The sequence below is a fragment of the Fukomys damarensis genome, unplaced genomic scaffold (assembly GCF_012274545.1).
Source record: "Fukomys damarensis isolate Sample0158 unplaced genomic scaffold, DMR_v1.0_HiC HiC_scaffold_16, whole genome shotgun sequence".
Lineage (NCBI taxonomy): Eukaryota > Metazoa > Chordata > Mammalia > Rodentia > Bathyergidae > Fukomys > Fukomys damarensis.
Genome location: NW_022900928.1, coordinates 82473149 through 82494244, shown reverse-complemented (window position 1 = coordinate 82494244; position 21096 = coordinate 82473149).

Sequence of the window (21096 nt, the reverse complement as noted above, 5' to 3'; positions counted from 1 at the left end):
TAAAAGTGAGTTTTTTTTTTTTTTTTTTTTTTTTTTTTAACCAGGGATCGAACCCAGGATCTTGTGCTTGTGAAGCAGGTGGTGGAACCACAGAGCTAAATCCCTGGCCCCTGAGGTTTTCATTATGGGTAATGAGCTACACATTTGCAAAAGTGTACAAGTGTGTGTTTTGGCATCTGCACACCAACACAACAGGTCCAGTCTCTGACATAGCAAATGCTGCCCCTTCACCCTTGTGGCCCACACTTCCTGACTGCCTCTTTCACCTGGCAAACACCTGCTTGACAGAGAACTCATTCCCTCCGTTGTGCATGTCCTCAACGCCTACTCCCTCACAGAAATTCGCTTACTCAGCTCCAATCTGTGTGCAATACATTGCTATAGCTTCTGTATCTGGTCCTGAAATAGGCCCCTGAATGGATCTGGGACCAATTCCTGTACACCCCAACCCAGCCCACTCTAAAGCCAGTCTGTTCAGCTGACAGGATGTGCTGCAAAAGAATTTCATGTGTGAACTAACAAGTAAATGAATCAAAGTCACCCAACTCATGCCACACAGGACCTACCAGGTGCCTGGAGAAGGGGCAGATGGTGTGATGCTCACCAAGTCAGCAGGACAAAGGCTGCCCCTGCTCTGGAGAAGACAGGTGAAGCTGGCTGTCCCTCAGCAACATGTAGCTATCCACAGGGTGCCCAGCCTAATCTTTGTGTCAGTCCACCTAGAAAAAAACCTGACTCCAAACTCCAGTAGGATTTTCTCCAGGTCTATACATTTTTCTGAATGAAATGCAGCATGCCCAGAGTGAAACCACTGCCAACTGGACTCTGTGTGACAATGATGCCTGCACATAGGAGAGGATGCTACTGGGGGTGGGGGCAGAACATCCGGGCAAACTCTGTACTTTCTGTTCAGTTTCACTTGGAACACACAACTGGCTTAGGAAATAAAGCCAATCAAAATAAATGACATCTAAGTAAAATACAGTGTATTCCTGGGAGTAGAATGTGTGTCCTATTGCTACTGTATCACACTGGAAATAGCTTAAAGACTACACATTTACTGTCTTGCTGTTCAGCAGATAAGGACCCAGGAAGGGGTTGCCCTCCCCAACAAGAGCCTGAAAGCACCATCTCTCTCTGCCCCTCTCTGGGCTTCTAGAGGCTTCAGCACTCCTACCTGCATCCTCAGAGATGGCCAAGGAAGACTGCTCAGATCCTTCTTGTGTGGCATCCCAGACTCTTCTGCCATGTGCCACCACTGGGAACATTTACCTGCTTTCAGAGGTGCATGTGATTAAATTTGGTGCACTTGAGATAATCCATGATTCCCCACACCATTGCAACCAGCAAAGCAAAATGAAACTTCAGAAGTTAGTTTCTTTCAGAGAAGCAGTTTCTCCACCTTTCCTTCTGATCCTGTCCCAGTGCAGAGGATGTGACAGCAGGTGCAGGCACCAGCCCAGAAGGTGAGGTTGACCCAGTTCCTCTGCACAGGACGGGGAGAGGACAGTTATGTGCTGCCTCTGTGCTGAGACCCTCTGCTTCTCCCTAAAAATGTCCCTGCTCCCCATCCCTGTGCACAGGAACATGTGAGTTTGAGCAAATGGGCCCCTTCTCTCCTTGGAGCTGGCTTGAACAAATCCTTCTGCTTTTCACCAAAATAAATGCCTTCCCCTGATCTGCTCATCAGAGAGAAAAACAAAAAACAAAAACAAACAAAAAAAAACCTGTGCCTGTAATGCTATCAACCTTACTTCCAACTGCAAACCCCTCTTTTATATAAGATGCACAATCATAGGTTCCCAGTACTCAAATTTAGGAGACATTGCTGATGGCCATTTTTCTGCCCACCATGTGTGCAGGAGACTTGCCTGGGCCACTTCTACAGAGATTGAGATCAGGCATGTATTCAAGGAGGTATAAGTGTCTGTGTGTGCAAGCCCCAGACAGCCTTGCCACCCGTGGCTTGAGGAGCCCTCTGAGAAACACTGAGGTGTGTCATGTGTCTAGTTTCAGCTAATCATCACAGAAACCTTTGAAGATAGGAAAGAGTGATGCTTTTCACCTTCCATTTAGACACTGGGACAGAGCCCGGTGAAGGCTCAAAACTTCAGACACCAAATCCAGTGCTCCAGGCACCCTTCCTGCCATCAAGAGTTAAAAAGGAATATGAGAACACTGTCCCCAGAGTGCAGAGAGCCAGCAGTAGCATGGACGAAGGACGTAGGTTGCTGGAACTTGCTCTGAAATGTCCAAGATCTCCTCTGCACCTGCCACGCAGTGCACAAAGGCTTCATTCAGCCGCCACCCTGCTGCAGCCCCTACCCCAGCTCTGTAGGGAGAGGCCTGAGGAGGGTTTAGCAGAGGCTGCTTTGTGTGTGTGTGTGTGTGCGTGTGTGTGTGTGTGTGTGTGTGTGTGTGTTGTTTTCTGACCTAATGATTTACACTTATAGAATAGTGGGATGGAAAATACTATTGGAAAACGTGGAGACTTGCATCCTGAAATCTGGGGAGAACGTATATGCCTGCTGTCTTGTCAATAGGAGAGGAATTGTATTTTCTAGATCATTGATCTATCATCCTTGAGGCTCCAAATACCTCTGAGTCATCACTGGGAATACTTTTGCTGGTTCTGTTTACCTGGGGCTGAAAACCTTCACGCTGCAAATGTGAGAACAAAATTACAGAGGCCTCTCACTTCTGCCCTGCCAATGGTGATTTATTTCTTCTACCTTCAGAATAGGTGCCTTCATTGAGACCCTCACAATTTTCTTAGTCTACCTCAGGGGTGGGCAAGTGGCAGAGGTTGATGAGGGAGAGATGCAACTTCACTGTCCCTCTTCTTCTCATGGGGCATGGGTCAGCTCCTGCTCTGAGGCATCGGGAATGAGCAGCCTCCAGGCTGGCCTAAATCTGAGCTGTGGCTGAGGGGGCCCTGTTCCTGACAAGGCACTGCCATCAGACTCTAGGGTGGAGGGCTTCACACTGACAGAGGACACACGCCTCTGAGCACACACTTCCACCCCCACGAGCACCTGGAGTGCTCCCGCAACGGGGTCACAAGCAGTGGCGCCAGCTCCTCCGGGCTTTGTGAACTCGATCTGGGCTGTACACAGTCAGGAAATGAATGAATCTCTACAGCACAGGGCCATGGAGACTTTGGAGTTTGTTACAGCTCCTGCTCCCCCTGGAGCACTCTTCTGTTGGGAAAGCAGGGTCTGTAAGGGCAGGCAACATTTCTCCTCCTAGCAGCTGGGGCACAGCAGGCATCAGAAAGCAGTTTTGGGGTGAGTGAGGGAATGAGTGAACAAAGGAAAAGACAAATTAATAGGTGAAGTTTCCATGATGCTATGGCTTATATCTGTGTGTTTTGCCAAAGCCTAGTATGGCTCATAGGCGGGGGTTTTCATCATGGGGAAATACAGCGGTGATGCTGGAGGCAGGGTCTGTTCAGAAGAGAGGGTCACTGAGGCCGAGGCCTAGAAGAGTGTGTCTCTACCCTTTCTCCCTTTGCTCTCTGCGTCCTCGCTATCCTGAGGTGAGCAGCTTTCCTCCACCCAGGCTCTTTCACACCTCAAAGACTAGAACTCCTAAAGTATGAGTCAAAATAAGCCTCTCCTCCTTTGAGTTGCAGATGCTGGGTATTTTCTCCTAGTGATGAGCAAAGTGACTAAGATAATTCCCATGTCCACTGTCTCGGATCTCTCCAGCAGAGGCACCATCCTGTGGGAGGCCAGCCCTGACCCTGCTGATGTGGGCATTGGGCAGGCATCCTCCCTGGGCTGGTCCTCTCAGAAGTTGCCTCACTGGGCTCCATGCTGACTTTGTCTGTGTTTCTTAGCTCCCTCCTGCCCAGGAGCTCCATTCTAGAGAGCTCTGGGACCTCTTTCCTTTGCTCTGGTGCTGGTTCTCCTCAGGTAGCAGGGACTGGGATGCCCCGAGTTACAACAGGGAAAGGGTAAACACCATCCACACTCAGAGTCCACAGGCACTTCCATGTGCAAGTGTCCTTCCCTCTCCAGCCCTGTTTGACCCCAGGCTTCAGAAAGGGAGTTATGTGATGTGTCATGACCTTAGAGTCATTGGTTCTAGAGTTATGGGTAGCAAGTACTTAGTGCAGAGTTTTGGAAAGATATCGAAAATTGTGTTTTTAGTTCATCTGTTGAGTTCCTCAACTCAGATACTAAGCCTGTGGCCCAGAAGTGTTCATTACCAAGGATTATCAGCATAGTCATCCATTTGATCTTCACAAGTGTTTGAGGCATCAACTTTTTCTGGATCAATGACAACATAGGTTCAGAGAGGTTGCATGATCTCCAGAATGATACACAGTTTAGGAGTGCCAAAACTAGGGCTAAAACTCAGTCGCAGAATTCTCTCTCCCTTTGGGCTTCTTGTAGAAACCCAAGAGACTGCCTAAAAATAGTAACAGCTTGGCCTGGTTTTCTGAGCAGCCAGATTGCAAAGGGAATTCCCATTTTTCTAGTAGGTACATGAACCTGAATAATCCCATGTGGACAAGCTGATCTCCATTGTCTGAGGCAGAGGAAGCCAACTGATCAAACAGACACTGATTTATGTGAATCTAGTCCCTGGAGCAGAAGCACTGTGAGCACTGGCCAAGCTAGAGGGCAGGCCATACAGACCATGACCAAGTGCAGCTCTCTAAACACCACTTGAAATGCTCTCCTTCGGTGCCAGGGAAAATGTAGGTCAGTGCTTTAGTGCAGCATGACGGTGTGAGTGAAAGAGAGGGAAGTAATTACAAAATATAGATTAAATAACCATCAGATAATAAGCCAAATAATAAGCATCAGCACACAGAGACAAAGAAAAACAATTAAGTTAATGGGTTGTAACAGGTAAGCAGTAGGCAGTCTCCCTCTTGTCTATAGCAAGTGTGATGGGGCTCTGGTCCTGGGCCACAACTTCTCCCTGTGGAATGGCAGGAGCAGAGTGACGTCCCTCCTGTAGGGTGATGTGTGCAGAAGCAGCCTGTGGGTCTCAGAGGAAGGTCCGAGGAGCTGCAAGAGAGCAGAGCCACATCTTTCCTGCAGCTGGCCTTGGAGGGCATTATCCACAAAACCCTCCTAACTTGGGTCAGAACTTCTGGCCATATACATTTTGTTCTAATGCTTTTGTGGTTTCACCCAACCAAAGGAAAAGGCACAGAGATGTCTGGGAGTGCAGGCCACAGTCTAGACTTGGTTCTGTTAGTTTGGTTTTGACCTACTGACTTCTCTGAGTCTCAGTTTCTCCTCAGTAAGATAGGGCCCCATAAGGTGATATGTGAAGCTGTTACTCTTGCTAAGGCAGCTCAGGAAGGTCTAATCTGCCCAGTGAATGAGGCCAGTCTGACCAAATCCAGTGGAAGCAACAATGCCCTCTCAGGGGCTCCACAGATCTAGAGGACTGAACAGATCAGTTCTCCTGAGATTCCTGCCCTCCTGGCTGCCATTCCTCCACAGGAAGCAGGAGGCTGCTGACCTTTTGGGCACTTTTCTCAACTCCCTCTAGGAAAGGCAAGGCCAGGGACTCAGGAAGTTAGAGCTGCGGTGCTCCCACCCACACCTAGAGCTCCTTGCAGAACCAGCCTTGAGACAGGGAAGCCTGCCAGAGGCTAATGTGTCCTCACTCACAGGCATGCTAGCTTGGGGCTTTGAACAAAGCCTCTCCCATCAGGACTGTTTTCCCACCTGTAAACTGGGTTCATAACAATTGTTCATATTGTTTCCCAAGGAAAAATTAAACATATGTGAGACATAAAAGCTTTGATAGGTATTCGAAAGTGATGGATATATTTAGTACCTGAGGTCTCACAGCTAATGCATGGCTAGCTTGGCTAGACTCCAGGGCTCCTCATGTTGAGGCCCATGTTGACCACAGTTATCACTTCCAGAAAGTAATGCTTTTCCTCCTTTTTGCCTGTACATTCCAAGGAGAGCTCCTGCACTGGAGTCCATGCTTGCTAAAGAGCAGCAGCTTGGAGCCTAAGCCAAGCAGAGGGTGTGCTGGCTCAGGGGGCCAAAGACCTGGGTTCCAGTCTCAACTCCATGGCTGGGTGTCTCTGCTGCTGACTTGGGAGAACTGACCCTCTGTGCATCCTGTTCCTATATATTGACAAGATTTAAAAAAAAAAAAAGAATACAAATATGCAAATACTAGTTCACCAGAAAGATATGTTACCAAATAGTTTTCCAACTTTGGAGATTGAGGCAGGAGGATCCAAGTTTAAGTCCTTCACAGGCAACTTTGTGAGACCCTGCCTTAAAATAAAAATGAAAAGCACTTGGCGTATAGCTCAGTGCTAAGACCCTGAGTTCAATCTTTGCATACGTACCAAAAGAGAGGGGCTTTCCAAATTTTGTGTTAGGAGGATGAGAAAAGATTATGAAAGTAGAAAGTTTCATGGGTGTTAGAAATCTGAGAAAATACATAGATTCTTCCCATTAAGGAAGCTGGCAGGCTGGTGCAGAGATGAGAAAGAACATGCTCAAGGGGCACAGTGCTGGTCTGAGGACACAAGACATCCACCCTGAGTACCGCTTGGGCACTGTCCCCTGCCTGCCTGGTGCACATCCTGCTGAGCATCCTAGTCATGGGTAGGCTCCCAACTGGGTTTGTTTGCCTACACAAGCCCCTTCTGTTACCATCCCACTTATTGAAGCAGCTTCCATTTGTCAGAAAGGGCAACTTTGCATAATAAATTGCATTGATGCAATCAAATATTTCCACAGATCGAATTAGGTTTAATTTGTTGTCCTCACAACTGGTCCCCTCCTTTACAGCAGAGCTAGCTACCCTTTCTTTCTTCTGTGCCAGGACAATCCCCAAATGGCCCCTAAGCCAGCCCATCAGAGAGCCAGTCTGGTCCCCTAAACTGGTTAGACCCTGGGCATTTGGTGGGCAGCAGGCATGCTGCTCCGATGGCACGGTGTCTTCACATTCTAGGGCCTCCCTCTACATCAGCACAGACATCATGTATACCAAGCTCCTGCTCAACAGCTGACAGAAACGCCATTCTAGGGGTGCAGCACAGTTGATAAATCTATTAATAAAACAGGTTCAAGTTAAATAGCCTGTTATCAATGTGGAAAAGTCACTGAATTCATGAGCCTCAGCTCTGTTGTACAGGAAGACGATAATGCATGCTGCACCTACCTCTCTGGACACTTGTCAGGCCCCACCTCAGTCCACCTGGGCAGCCGTAACAAGGTACTACAAACTGCCTAATGGATGGCCTACACACCAAGACATTACTGCTTATGATGACAAAGGCTGGAAGGACCAGACTGAGACATCAGCAGATTTGGTATGTGAGGAGAATCTGTTTTCTGGTTCATAGACAGACCTGTGTCCTCACAAGGTAGACGGTGGCTTAGCTCTCCAGGGTCTCTTTTATAAGGATGCTAATCCCATTCATTGGGCTCCACTGTCTGACCTAGTCAACCCTATAGCCCCTGGGGTATCAAGTTTTAGCATGTGAACCCAAAAGAACACAGAACCAGTCCACAGCAGGCTGCAGTAGCAATGTTCCTGTGTCCTAGGGTTCAGTGACTACCAGATGCCAGTAGCAAACCGAAGAAACAGAATTTTTTTTTTTTTTTGTTTTGTTTTGTTTTTTTTCACGTTTGATCGTGTCTTTAATCATTTTCCCCAGAATCGTAGTTTTTTTTTTTTTTTAATTGAGTTTATTGGTACATTTAGGGATACAGTACAGTTACATTCATTGTTGGGATCATGTACCTTTACATGGCAAGTCTTGATTCTCATTTGTTGTCTTCATATACAGATGGGAAAACCAAGGCCCAGAGCAGTAAGTACTTGTCCAATGTCACAGAGCTGGGAAGTGAGGGGAGTGGGGGGTAACAGGCTCAGAAGTGGGGAGACTCCAGCAGACTTGGATCAGAGACAGTGCCTGTGGGAGCACTGGATGGACCCCAATGGATATGCACCTAGGCAGGCAGGGGGCAGTGCGCTCGCTCTGCTCTGGATGGAGTAAAAGCCCAATGCCCGGAAGCTCCATGGGGAGATAGTCAGACCCCGCCCTCAGTGCCAGCATGTGCACCTTCCACAATGCTTCACTGCTACCCTCATCTCACTTTGGCTCCTGCTTACCCCAGCAGGTAGCACAAGACCAATTTTTTAGTAAGTGCATGTTGCATTGAGTTAAGTGTTTCTGAAACAATTAGCAAGAAATAGAATTTAAAGAAACTAGTCTCTGGGTGTGAACGTGGAGAGGGGCTTGGGACAGATGTCTTATTTGTCAGTCTCATTGGCTTGAGATAAGCCTAGGGGAGGAATAAAGCACACTTCTGGGTGTGTCTTAGAGGTGCAACTTTTGTTGCCATCTCTGGTCCCTGGCCACTTCTTCTCTGGTGCTTGTCCCTGTGCTCTGCTCCACCACACCCTTCTGCCATGGTATTCCTGCTCTGGAGTCAGCTGACCATGGAGTGAATTTCCTAAAACCATGAACCAAAATAAACCTTTCCTCCTTTAACTTGAGGTAGCAGGTGATTTGTTCCAGAAACTAGAAAGCTGACCGATACAAGGTTCATGGAAGAAAAACAGCAGGAGAAGAGCTGTTGGGGATTCCACCTTTGATCTCTTGGTTATGGACCATCCGTCCCAGGAGTTGGCTATGGCCAGTGTCCCAGAGTCTCCCAGTACAGGCATATGACAAGGCACAAGCTAAGATGAAGAAAAGCAGGTCCTTGTCTGTCCAAGAAACAGCACAGGAGCCCTACAACCTGCACCACAAGGCAGCTGATGAGGGCCAGGGCCCTGTGGCCTTCAACCAAAACCAGGCTGCCTTTGTGTTTCCAAATAATTCAAGGAATGTGCCAAGCCCCTGCTATTAAGAACCTGTGGCTAATGTGCTCTGGTGGATAGTTACCTACTAGAGCAGCTGACCATGGGCTGAATCCAGGGCAGCTGTAAACTAACAAGCCTCTCCTCCCTTAGGTTGTGTCAAACATGTTGTCCTACATAAAAAACTGATTATTCGGGGCCCAGAGACAACAGATGTAGAGAGGCAGCTTTGCTGAAAGACACAGCCTACAAACCTAAAATGTTGCCTAACCCCCTTTTTTCCAATTCTCCAAGCCTGTCTTAGGGAAGGGCCATGGTTATCTTGCTGCCTGTGCTGCCTGCTCCCAGCCTGAGAGGAAGGACATCTATGTGACACCCTCCTTCCTGCACAACCTAGGCCTCAGGCTTGGGTTAGGAGGCTGGAGGGCCTGGGCTGCATGACCAAGGTGGGGAGCCATGTGGGCTCACAAGAGAGTAGAGCAGGTTTCCAGCCTGGAGGGCCATGGGCAGCATAAATGCTGTGAATAGACCTTGAAGGTGGGAGTGAGGAGAGCTGAGGGTACTCACACAGATGAGGCTGCAAGGCTCTCCCCTTTCTCCACTTCACCAGGAAACCGGAAGTAGTGCTCAGGCCTTCCCAGCACTTCTGGTCAGATTCCTGTGCAGCCATGGAGGGATAGGCCTACAAAGCTAGCGGCGGATTTGACAGTCTTAGTCCTGCTTTTCCCTCCTCTTGCTTTCTGTTAGTATTTAAAATATATGTTGCCTGGATGGTAAGATGGATTCACCATCCTGCTACTCTCAGCTGCTGTCTTTGCAGCTGCAACCTACCCTGTCGCAAAGCATGGACCAGCACAGACCAGGGACACAGCATGCAGGATGCCTTTCAGGACTCTCAGCTGTGATCTGCAGAATAATCTTTTTAAAAATAAATCCAGTTGGAGACCCAGCTGAGAACAACTTCCTAAAAACTGCAAGAGTGATTGGACACTTTGTTCCGGTGACAAGATAACTAGGCTGCCGAGTCACTGGAGAAAAGGCTAAAGTCAGCAATTCCCACTGGGCTGCAGCCTCAGGGGCCTCTCCTCTTCCGTGCTCTTCGGAGGGCATGGAAATACTGGCAGTACAGTGATCACCACAGTGTGTTCCGAGTCAGAACTGCCCTGGTGAAAGTGGCCATCAGGCTTCTCAAAAAACTGTTAGAACTGCGCTGTACTCTTGTAAAAATTAATTTTATTGATACATTTTAGATAAGCGTCATGATCACATTCCTCATAGGGAATGTGCACCTGCTCATGATATAACCCGATTCTTCTTTTTTCCCCAGTCACCTCCACTCCCTTCAACCCCTCCTTATTTACAAAAGCATTATTTCCATTTTTTCCTTCTATTGTTTTTTCTTTTCCTTTTCTCCCTTTCCCCCACCCCTTCCCTATTTCTCTATCCCAATCAAACATTGTCTTCCCATTTTCCAATATATATTATATATTTTGGTCTTATTTACACTTTAGTTTCTTACAGCAGGGAAATATTGCGATATTTAAACATGTGTGTCAGATTTATTTCACTTAACAGTATGGTCTCAAGGTGCATCTATTTTCCTAGAAATGTCTCAAGCTTATCCTTCTTTATGGCGCAGTAGTACTCATATGTATTGTGTGTGTCCTACATCTTCTTTATCCATTCATAGGTTAATGGGTATTTGGGCTGCTTCCAAGATTTAGCTATTACAAACTGTACTGCTATAAGCATGACTGTGCATACATTGCTGTAATATGATACTATTAATACTTTCAGGAATACACCAAGAAGGGGAATAGCCGAATCAAATGGAACCTCTAGTTTTAATTATTGAGAAGCCTCCACAATGATTTCCACACTGGTTGTATCAGTCTACACTCCCAAAAACAGTGGGTAAGTGTTCCCTTTTTCCCCATAGCCCCGCCCATATTGATTATTGGTTGATTTTTTGATGATAGCCTTTCTTTCTAGAGTGAGATGAAATCTTAGTGTCATTTAAGTTCACATCTCTCAAATGACTAAACATTTTGCTAAACATTTTTTGATATATTTATTTACAATTGGTATTTCCTCATATGAGAAGTGTCTATTCATTTCAGGTGCCTATTTTTGGATTGGGTCTTTAAATTGGATTGTCTGGTTTGTTTGGTTTTGTGTGTGTGTGTGTGTTTTTTTTTTAGTTCTTTATGTATTCTAGATATTAATGTTTTATCTGAAGAACAGCTGACAAAAATATTTTCCCACTCTGTGGGTTGTTTCTTCATTCTATTGGTGGTTTCCTTTGCCATGTAAAAACTTTTTAATAAGATGAGATCTCTCAGTTGTTGATTCTTTGTAACAGTTCCTGTGCAATCAGGATTTTGTTCATAAAGTCTTTGCCTATGCCTATGTCTTCCAGAGTTCTATTATATCTTCCAGCAGAATTAGTGTTTCTGCTTTAATATTTAGATCACTGATCTATTTTGATTTTAGTTTAGGGCATAATGAGAGATATGGGTTTAGTTTTAATTTTCAGCATGTGGAAAGCCAGTTTTTCCATCACCATTTATTTAGGAGGCTATCTTTCTTCCAGTAACAATGTTTGTACCCTTTGTCAATGGTAAGATGGCTGAGTGTGTTTGGAGTTGTTTCTGTATCTTGTAAGCTGTTTCCTTGATTCTCTGTTCTGCTTTTTTGTTTGCCAGTACCATGCTGTTATTGTCACTATAGCTTTGTAATATAACTTCAGGTCAAGGGTTGTGATGGTTTCTACTTTGACTTTGTTGCCCAGAATTGCTTTTGTCTCTTCTGGTTCAAAATGAGTTTTAGAATTGTTTTTTCTAGTTCTGTGGGATACACTATTGCTATTTTGGTTAGGATTTCAGTAAATATGTACAGCAACTTTGGAAATATGGCCATTTCCACTGTATTGGTTCTTCCTTTCCAAGAGCAAGGGGTATCATTCCATTTTCTGATATCCTTCTTAATTTCCTTTTTTAGAGTACTGTATATTTCAATGTAAACATTCTTACTTCCTTTGATAGATTGATTGCTAGATATTCTCTTTTGTTTTTGGATGCTACTGTGAAAGGTGTGGTTCCCCTAATTTCTCTCAGAGAATTCTTTATTTGTGTATGAGAATGCTATTGATTTTTGAGTGTTGACTTTGTATTTGGCTATCTTATAGAATTTGCTTATTAAATCTAGAAGTCTTTTGGTGGAGTTTTTCAGATAGTCTATGTAATCATGTCATTTGCAAATAGTGATAGTTTAACTTCTTTCTTTCCTATCCATATTCCTTTTATTTCTTTCTCTTGTCTAATTGCCCTGGCTATTGCTTCCAGAACTATATTGAATAGGAGTGGTGACAGTGAACATCCTTTCTTGTTCTTGATTTTAAAGTAAACACTTTTGGTTTTTGATTATTTAGTATGATGTTGGATGCTGATTTGTCATACACAGCTTTTATCAGACTGAGATTAAGACCATGTATTCCAATTTTCTATAGGGTTTTTTTTTTATCATGAATGTGTGTTGGACTTTGTCAAATGCTTTTTCTGCATCTATTGAGATGATCCTGTGATTTTTGTCCCTGGCTGTGTTAATATGTTGTATGACATTTATTGATTTGCATATGTTGAACCACCCTGGCATCCCTGGGATAAATTCTACTTAGTTGTTGTATATAATCTTCTCAATGATTTGCTGCCTTCTGTTTTCTAGCATCTTATTGAGGATTTTTACATCAATACCCATTGGAGAGATTAGTCTGTAGTTCTCTTTGGTTGGGTTTTCTCAGGTTTAGGTATCATGGTAATGCTTCCTTCTAGGAATGAATTTGGGAGTATTGATTCCCTTTTGATTTCATTGAAGAGTTTGAGGAGTAGTGGTATTAGCTCTTGTCTAAATTTATTGTAGAATTCAGCAGTGAATACATCAGGACCTGAACTTTTCTTTGGTGGTAGGTTTTTAGTTACATCTTCAGTTTCATTGACTGATATTGGTTTATTTGGAATTTTTATAACTTCTTGATTCAATTTTGATAATTCATATGCATCTGCCCATTTCTTCTGTGTTTTTCATTTTATTAGAATACAGGTTCTTGAAGTATATATTGACAATCTTCTGGATTTCTGCAGGATCCCTTGTAATTTTACTCTTTACTCTTTTCATTCCTAATTATATGGATATGAGTCTTTTCTTTCCTTTTTCTTTGGATAATGTTGGCCCAGAGTTTATAAATCCTATTTAGTCTTTCAAAGAACCAATTCTTTGATTCATTGATGCTTTTTACTGTTTTATTAGTCTCAATTTCATTAATTTCTGCTCTGATCTTTATAATTTACTTCCTCATATGAGCTTTGGACTTGACTTGCTCTTCTTTTTCTAGAAGCTTGAGGTTCAACATTAGGTTGTTTATTTGAGCTCAGTCTGTTTTCCTGATGTGAGAGTCATCACTACAAATTTCCCTTGTACATTTGCATTCATTGTGTCCCCATTAAGTTCTAGTGTGTTGTATTGGAATTATAATTTAATTGTAGAAACTGAATAATTTCTTTAATTTCATCTATGACCCATTGGTTTTTCAGAAAAGTGCTATATGCAGATTTTGTGGTTTCTTTTGTCACTAATTTAATTGCACTATGGTCTGATAGTATGCATAGGATAATTTCAATTCCTTTTCATCTATTTAAGCATGTTCTATGAGCTAGTATGAGATCTAGTTTGGAAGATATCCCAGGTGCTTCCCTAAGGCTGCCAAATTCCCAAAGGCCCTCTGCAAGCTCTACTTTGTTTAATCCTTAGGACAACCTTATAAGATGCATAATTCTGTTTTCTGCATTTACTGTCAGTAAAACAAAGTACACTAAGGCTCACAGATGTTCCCCAAGTCATAACATAGTAAGTAAATAGCCAAGTTGGAGCTGGAATCCATTTCCTCCAGTTGAGTCCCACATCTATCATACAAAAGAAACCCCCCTCTCCAGTAATGTAAATATCCTCTAGGAATTCATCCAACATATAGACAACCTTGTGGATAAAGCAGGAACTATAGAAATCAAAATCTCTATTACCCACTTATCCCTTATTCTGGAAAGTTCTAGAAGGATGCTACAGACAAGCACTGATGTATGTTCACCTCACACTGTGTTTGTAGGGAAAGCAGCCCTGCCCTCTCTCATCCCATTCAGCTGCCAGGACACTTGACACTGTAGTGCACACCAAGGAGTCATCTATCAGAAGCATCCCCCACTTGGCTCCAAAGTGTCTGGATGCAGCAGGATGCACAGAAGAAAAAATTGCAAACTTTTACTTCTTAGTGAGAGGTAGCTGTCATGGCAGGAAAACATTTTCTTCAAGAATTGAAATAGGGAGAATAAATTACAAAAGTCACATTTTAAAGTCAGTAAAATTTCAGAGAGTTAAAAAGTCCTGCACAAGTAGTTCATAGCTGTTTTTTCCAAATGAGTACATTTGGTGTTGCTGGGCTTGGAGCCAAGACTATTGTGGGCTAAGCTCTGCTGGGGGGTAGAAACACCAGCAAAGCTATGGCCACTGAACATGGAAGGGGTAAAAGCTGCATGTTTGAGATATCTCAGTGCACAACAGGCTTCTGTCATGGGTCATTGGCTGGGGTTGGGGAAGTATCCAGCTGAAAATTTCTGAAAGTCAAGGTGGGGTCTCTTTAGTCTTTTCATATGAACAAATGCAGAAGAAGGAGCTTGCCTCAAAAGTATTGCCAGTCTTCCCAGGGAAGAAGTCAATAAGCTTGAGCCTTTCTATCTCCCACACTGGAGCCCCAGGATTCAGAACACTGCAGGTCAATGCTGGACATACTACAGTCCTTCGGGGATGGCAGGTAAGCAAGGATAGGCCGAGTGCCTGCTTTTCCTTCCTTTTGCTTTCTGCCTCTTGATATGTAAATTTCATGTTATATAGATGGTATATAAGTGAGTTTTGTCTTTTTATCCACTGATGTCTCTGATTTCAAGCTGAAGTAGTTCTTAGCATTGACAATCAGGTCTGAATCACCATCTTGCCTTTGCTTCTATTTGTCCTTCTGATATAACTCTTCTGTTGATCCTTTTCTGTTATTTTGAGTCAACTGAATATTTTCCATTTATTTCTTATATATTTTTAAAGTTAGGCCTTCTGTTTATATGTTGAGTAGCCATAATCCATAAGTAGCCCTAATACTAATTCAAAATCTATACATCCAATGCCAACATGATGACAGAGTAGAAAATTCCACATCTAATTTCAAGCGATAAGTCACAATCAAAATGCAGGGACACTAAAAATAGTGTATAAAATTACCTTCAGGCTATGCATATGAAGTATATAAAAAGCATAAACAAATTTCATGTTTAGACTTGGGTTCCATTATCAAGATATCTCATTATATGTATACAACCATTCCAAAATTTGGGCAAATTTAAAATCTGAAACACTTCTGGGCCCAAGCATTTTGGCCAAGGAATACTCAAACTCTATTACATTTGGGGTTAATCTAAAATACCAATGGCAAACCTTTTTGGGATGAGCACCCAAATTACAACCCAAAACCCACTTATTCACCATGAAGTGCCAACACTGTAATTAAACTTGAATACGGAGGTATTAGTTTAGAAAAAAAACTCCTACATTAACATCTTCAATCTTAAAAGAATACCACAATAATATACTTTCTATAGGTTTGCCATAGGGCTTCATTCTTTATTTTAAATTAATTTTATTGGTACACTTAAGGTATACAATGTAATGACAGTCATCATTGGAAATTTGCACCTTTATATAATCCATCTTGGTTCATATTTTTCCCTGTCCCCCTAACCTCCCTTCAACACCTCCCTCCCTATCCACAGACTTTGCTTCCATTTTTCATTTTTTCATATTAATTTCATTCCCTTCTTTCCTTTCTCCTACCCCCCCCATTTCCCCTTCCCCTTTGCCCCTTTTCTTCCTATTTCACATTGTCTATTATACCTTTAAGTCACTATTTACACTTTCAGTTTGTCACACTAGAGAAACTATTCAATGTTTACATATATGTGTTCTATTTATTTCACTTAAAAGTATCACCTCAATGTGCATCCATTTAACTATAAATGTCTCTAATGTATTGGTTTTATGGCTGAGTAGTATTTCATTTTATTTTTTAAAAACATATTTTCTTTATACTGTCTCCAGTTAATGAGCAATTGGGCTGCTTCTAAGTTTTAGCTATTACAAATTGTGCAGCTATGAACATGGGTGCACATATATCACTGTGGTATGATTCTTTTAATTGTTTGGGGAAAAAACCCAGCAGGGGAATAGCTGGGTCAAATGGCACTTTCAATCCTAGTTTTTTGAGGTATTTCCATACTGATTTCCACAGTGGTTGCACCAGTCTATACTCCCACCAGCAGTGGAGCCATGTTCCTCTTTACCCACAGCCCCACCAGCATTTGTTATTGGTTGATTTCATGAGAGCAGCCATTCTTTCTGGAGTGAAATGGAATCTCAGCCTTGTTTTCATTTGCATCTCTCCAATGACCAGTAATGTTGAACAAACCCTCAGCCAACCTTATTTTAAAAAGGAAAGAAAGGGTAGAAATCCATACAATTAGGAATGAAAAGGGTAAAATTTCAAGGAACCCAGCAGAAATCCAGAGGATCATCAATATCTCCATTGAGAACCTATATGCCAATTAGATGGAAAATACAGAACAAATGGACAGATTCCTAGTTATGTATGAATTACTAAGGTTGAAAAAAGATGACCTAAAAATTGTAAACAACCCAGTATCAATCAATGAAATTAAAAATGTAATTAAAACCATACCAACTAAGAAAATGCCAGTCCCTGATGGCTTCACTGCCAAATTCTATAAGACATTTAGAGAGGAACTACTGCCACTACTGTTTAAACTCTTCAATGAAATTGAAAGGGAAACAATATTTCCAAATTTATTATTAGAAGCAAGCATCACCTTGATCCCCAAAGCAGAGAAAGACCCAACTGAAAAAGAGAGCTATAGGCCAATCTCACTAATGAACATAGATGAAAAATCCTTAAAAAGATATTGTCAAACTGAATGCAGAAAATCGTCAAGAAGATCATACACCCTAACCAAGTGGGATTCATCCCAGGGATGCAGGGATGGTTCAACATACATAAATCAATAAATTTAATACACTATATTAATAGAGTCGAGAACAAAAACCATATGATCATCTCAATAGATGCAGCAAAAGCATTTGACAAAATCCAACATACGTTTATGATAAAAACCATACAGAAAATTGGAATGGATGGTGCCTACATCGATTTGATTAAAGCTATCTATGAAAACCCAAAAGCCAATGTCACACTAAATGGTCAAAAACTGCCAACCTTAACACTAAAATCAAGACAAGGATGTTCATTATCACCACGCCTTTTCAATATAGTTTTGGAGACATTAGCCCCAGCAATTAGACAAGAGAAAGAAATAAAAAGAATAAAGTTAGGAAATGAAGAAGTTAAATTGTCATTATTTACCAATGACACAATACTCTATATAGAAGACCCCAAGAAGTCCACCAAAAGTCTTCTAGACTTAATAACAAAATTCAGTAAATTAGCTGCATACAAGATCACCACACAAAAATCAATAGCTTTCCTGTACATGAACAACAGTCTCACTGAGAGAGAAATTGAAGAAAAAATTCCTTTCACAATAGCATCCAAAAAATTGAAATACCTAGAAATAAATCTCACAAAAGAAACCAAAGACTTCTACTCTGAAAACTATAACACTCTGAAAAAAGAGATTGAAGAGGCTATAAGAAAATGGAAATACATCCCTTCTTCCTGGGTAAGAAGAATCAATATAGTGAAAATGGCCATACTTCCAAATCTGCTGTCTAGGTTCAATGCAATTGCAATTGAAATTTGAGCAGCATGCTTCACTGACCTTGAGAAAACAATCCAAAAGTTCACTGGAACAAGAATAGTAAAAGCAATTCTAGTCAATAAAGACAAGGTAGGGGATATCATAATCCCCAACTTGAAAGTATACTACAAAGCCACTGTGATAAAACAGCATGGTCCTGTCAAAGAAACAGACCTGAGGACCAGTGGAACTGATTAGAAAATGCGGAAACAACTCCAGACACACTCAACCATCTCATCTTTGACAAAGGAGCCAAACACCCTCACTGGAGGAAAGATAGCCTCTTTACTAAGTGGTGCTGGAAAAGCTGTATTTCAATTTGTTAAAGATTAAAACTAGACTTATATCTCTCACTATGCAGTAAACTAAAATTGAAATGGATTAAAGATCTAAATATTAAAACCAAAACACTAAGCCATCTGAAAGAGAGGTTATGTAGAGCTCTTGAAGACATTGGTGTAGGAAAAGATTTTATAAACAAAACCTTAGTTACCCATGAACTAGTACAAACAATCAACAAGTGGGATGTCTTCTTACTAAAAAGCTTCCACACAGCAAGAGAAACCACTAACAGTATGAAAAGACAACCCACAATGTGGAAAATAGTTTTCACCATCTGTTCCTCAGACAAAGATCTACTACCTAGAATATATAAAGAACTTTAAAAATCAGACCTCTCAAGTTTAAAGACCCAATCCAAAAATGGGCAGACATTTCTCAGACAAAGAAGGAGAAATAGGAAATAAATACAGGGCTTCATTATTATCACAGCAGAATTTGAATTAGTATTGCTCCCCTTCTCACCCACCACCTCACCCTTCCCACTTCATATTTCAAAGGTTATCATTTAATTCAGAGAGTTTTCCATTCTTTGTGTCATTATTCTTATATCTTTTGCTTGCTTCCACATATTAAATCCCCTACTTGATATTAATACTATTTTTGCTTTGGACATTTCATCAGTCTATTAAGAAAAATAGAAAAAAACAGTTGTGACACAGACATTTAAAAATTTGAGCACACTGCTCTTCATTTGTTCCCACAGCTGTCAATTTTTATTCAGCATGAAGGACATCTTTTAGTATCACTTTCAATGTAGGTGCACTGAAAACAGCATTCTTACAGCTTTTGTTTTTCAGGAAAAAAGTCTTTACTCTTGCAGCCATATTTAAGGAATAGTTTCATTGGCTATAAAATTCTAGGTTGACATCACCTATTTTTACTTTTAGTTCTTTAATGTTGCTATATTATCTTCTGACCTCTGTCATTTCTGGTGAGAACTCTAGTGTCTAATATATTCTTCTTCCTACAAGAATTATGATATTTATATACCCCAGCTGTTTTCTAGGTTTGATTTTCAAGAATTGGACTGTAACTTTCCTAGGTATGATTTGTTTTGTATGTACCTCCTAAGGTATTGCTAAACTCTTAGATCCATATACTAGGGAATATTTGGTTATTATTTTCTTTAAATAACGTTTACTACCACATTCTTATTATCTATACCTTGTGAGATTCAATAATAGTGAGATAATACTTTTTATCTCACAAATTAGTAGTGCCTTGATCTTTTAAAAAATTTCTCCCTTTTTCTCACATTAATCTTCAGACTTCATAGTTATCATTGAATTGTTGTCTAATATGTTGATTTATTTTTTCCTGTTTCCATTTTGCTGTTTAGTCCATGTCTTTTTTACTTTTCTCATTGCTGAGACAAAATACCTAACACCCACAGTTAAAGGAGGAAGGTTTATTGAGCTCACGGTTTGTAGCGCTTTTGGTTCATAGTTGGCCAACTCCAAGGCATGGTGGCATGGCAGAGGGGCATCAAAGAGGAGAAATAGTTCATGGTGGGCAAGAGGCAGGAAAGCAGTGAAGTAGTGAAGCAGCAAGCAATGACAGTAGCCCTCTTTCAGTCCCTTATACTCTATCCAGGCTACATGCCCTTAGAGCAAGTAGCAGGTTGGATCTTCCCACTGTCTGTAACCAGAATTATGCCAAACCAATCAGTCAACCAATTTAGTAATCATACACCCTTGATCCCAGCATCACACTTAGGTTCAGCCACTTCTGAAAAGCCTCACCTGTGACCACACAAGGTTTCAAGGGGATATCTGGACATAAACCATATCAGCTTATCTAATAAATATTTATTTAAGCACCATCACTCCCCCCAAGAATCCAAGCTGGGTGGGCCACCATTAGCACCACCTCCCTAAGCCTCCAAGGAGCTGAGCCATGTAGGGTCCTGAAGCACGCCCCCAACACACACACCCCTAGCCTCTGGGCTGTGCAAGTACCTGGATCCACACTGCAGAGGAGGCACAGGGCCGTTGTTCTGAGCTCTAGAAGATAGAACAGAAGTGAACAACAGATAGAGAACCTCTCTGAGGCTCTTTGATGAAAACTGAAGCCCACTGGAAAAGTGAAGAAAATCTCTGCAATAAAGGTACACCAGAACACCTTAGTTGGGAAGTTGGAGGGATCGACACCTCCCAATGGAACCTGGACTATCTTCAGGGGAAGGGCAGTTGAATTCTCCAGTAGAACCTTACAGAGTTCAATTCAGAAGGAGGTTAGGGATCTTAACATGGGCCTTGCAGCCAGAAAACAGCGGGAATCACAGTGGATTGTTGTTGACTTGTGGGGAATAACTGACTTAGATCTGCACCCCGCTGTCCATGTTGTCTATTATGACAACAGAGACATACCCTGAGGACCCCCACCTTTTTTCATTTTTTATCTTATTTTTATATTTTTATTCTTTCCAAATTAATTTTTTCTCTCTCTCTCCTCTCTCTCTCTCTCTCCTACCTTATTCTTTATCTCTCTTTCTTTTTGTTCCTGTTCTTTTCCTAATTGGATTTCTTTTTTGTTACTTTTTATTTTATCCTCTTTTTTCCCTTCTCTTCATTGTCATTAGTTTTATAGAAAAATGAAAACAGTTTCTAGCTTCCCTATTGCTATTAGCTTCTTCTGTTCTTGTCTTTATTTTTTTGTTGTTGTTGTGATTATTCCTCTTTCCTGCAAAAATTTTTAAGATTTGCCTTACCTTCCTGTGTCCTCTGGCCTCACTTCTAACCTTTCTCTAACCTTCTACCTATCTACCCCTGCCTTCCCAACTCCTTCTAACTTACCATCCTGAAGGGTACAGTTGCTGTATTAAAGAGTTTATTCACTACAAATATATTTTGGGCTGGTCTTTGATTTTGATTTAATTTGTATGGTTAAGGGAAATATATTAATAACCACCACAAATTCTCATTTCTAAGCTGTATTTGATGCTACTGTTTTGCTGATTGTATCACTTGGGCTAAGGTGCTGTAATTGATCTAAATAGCTGTACTTCCTGGGATAATGAAAA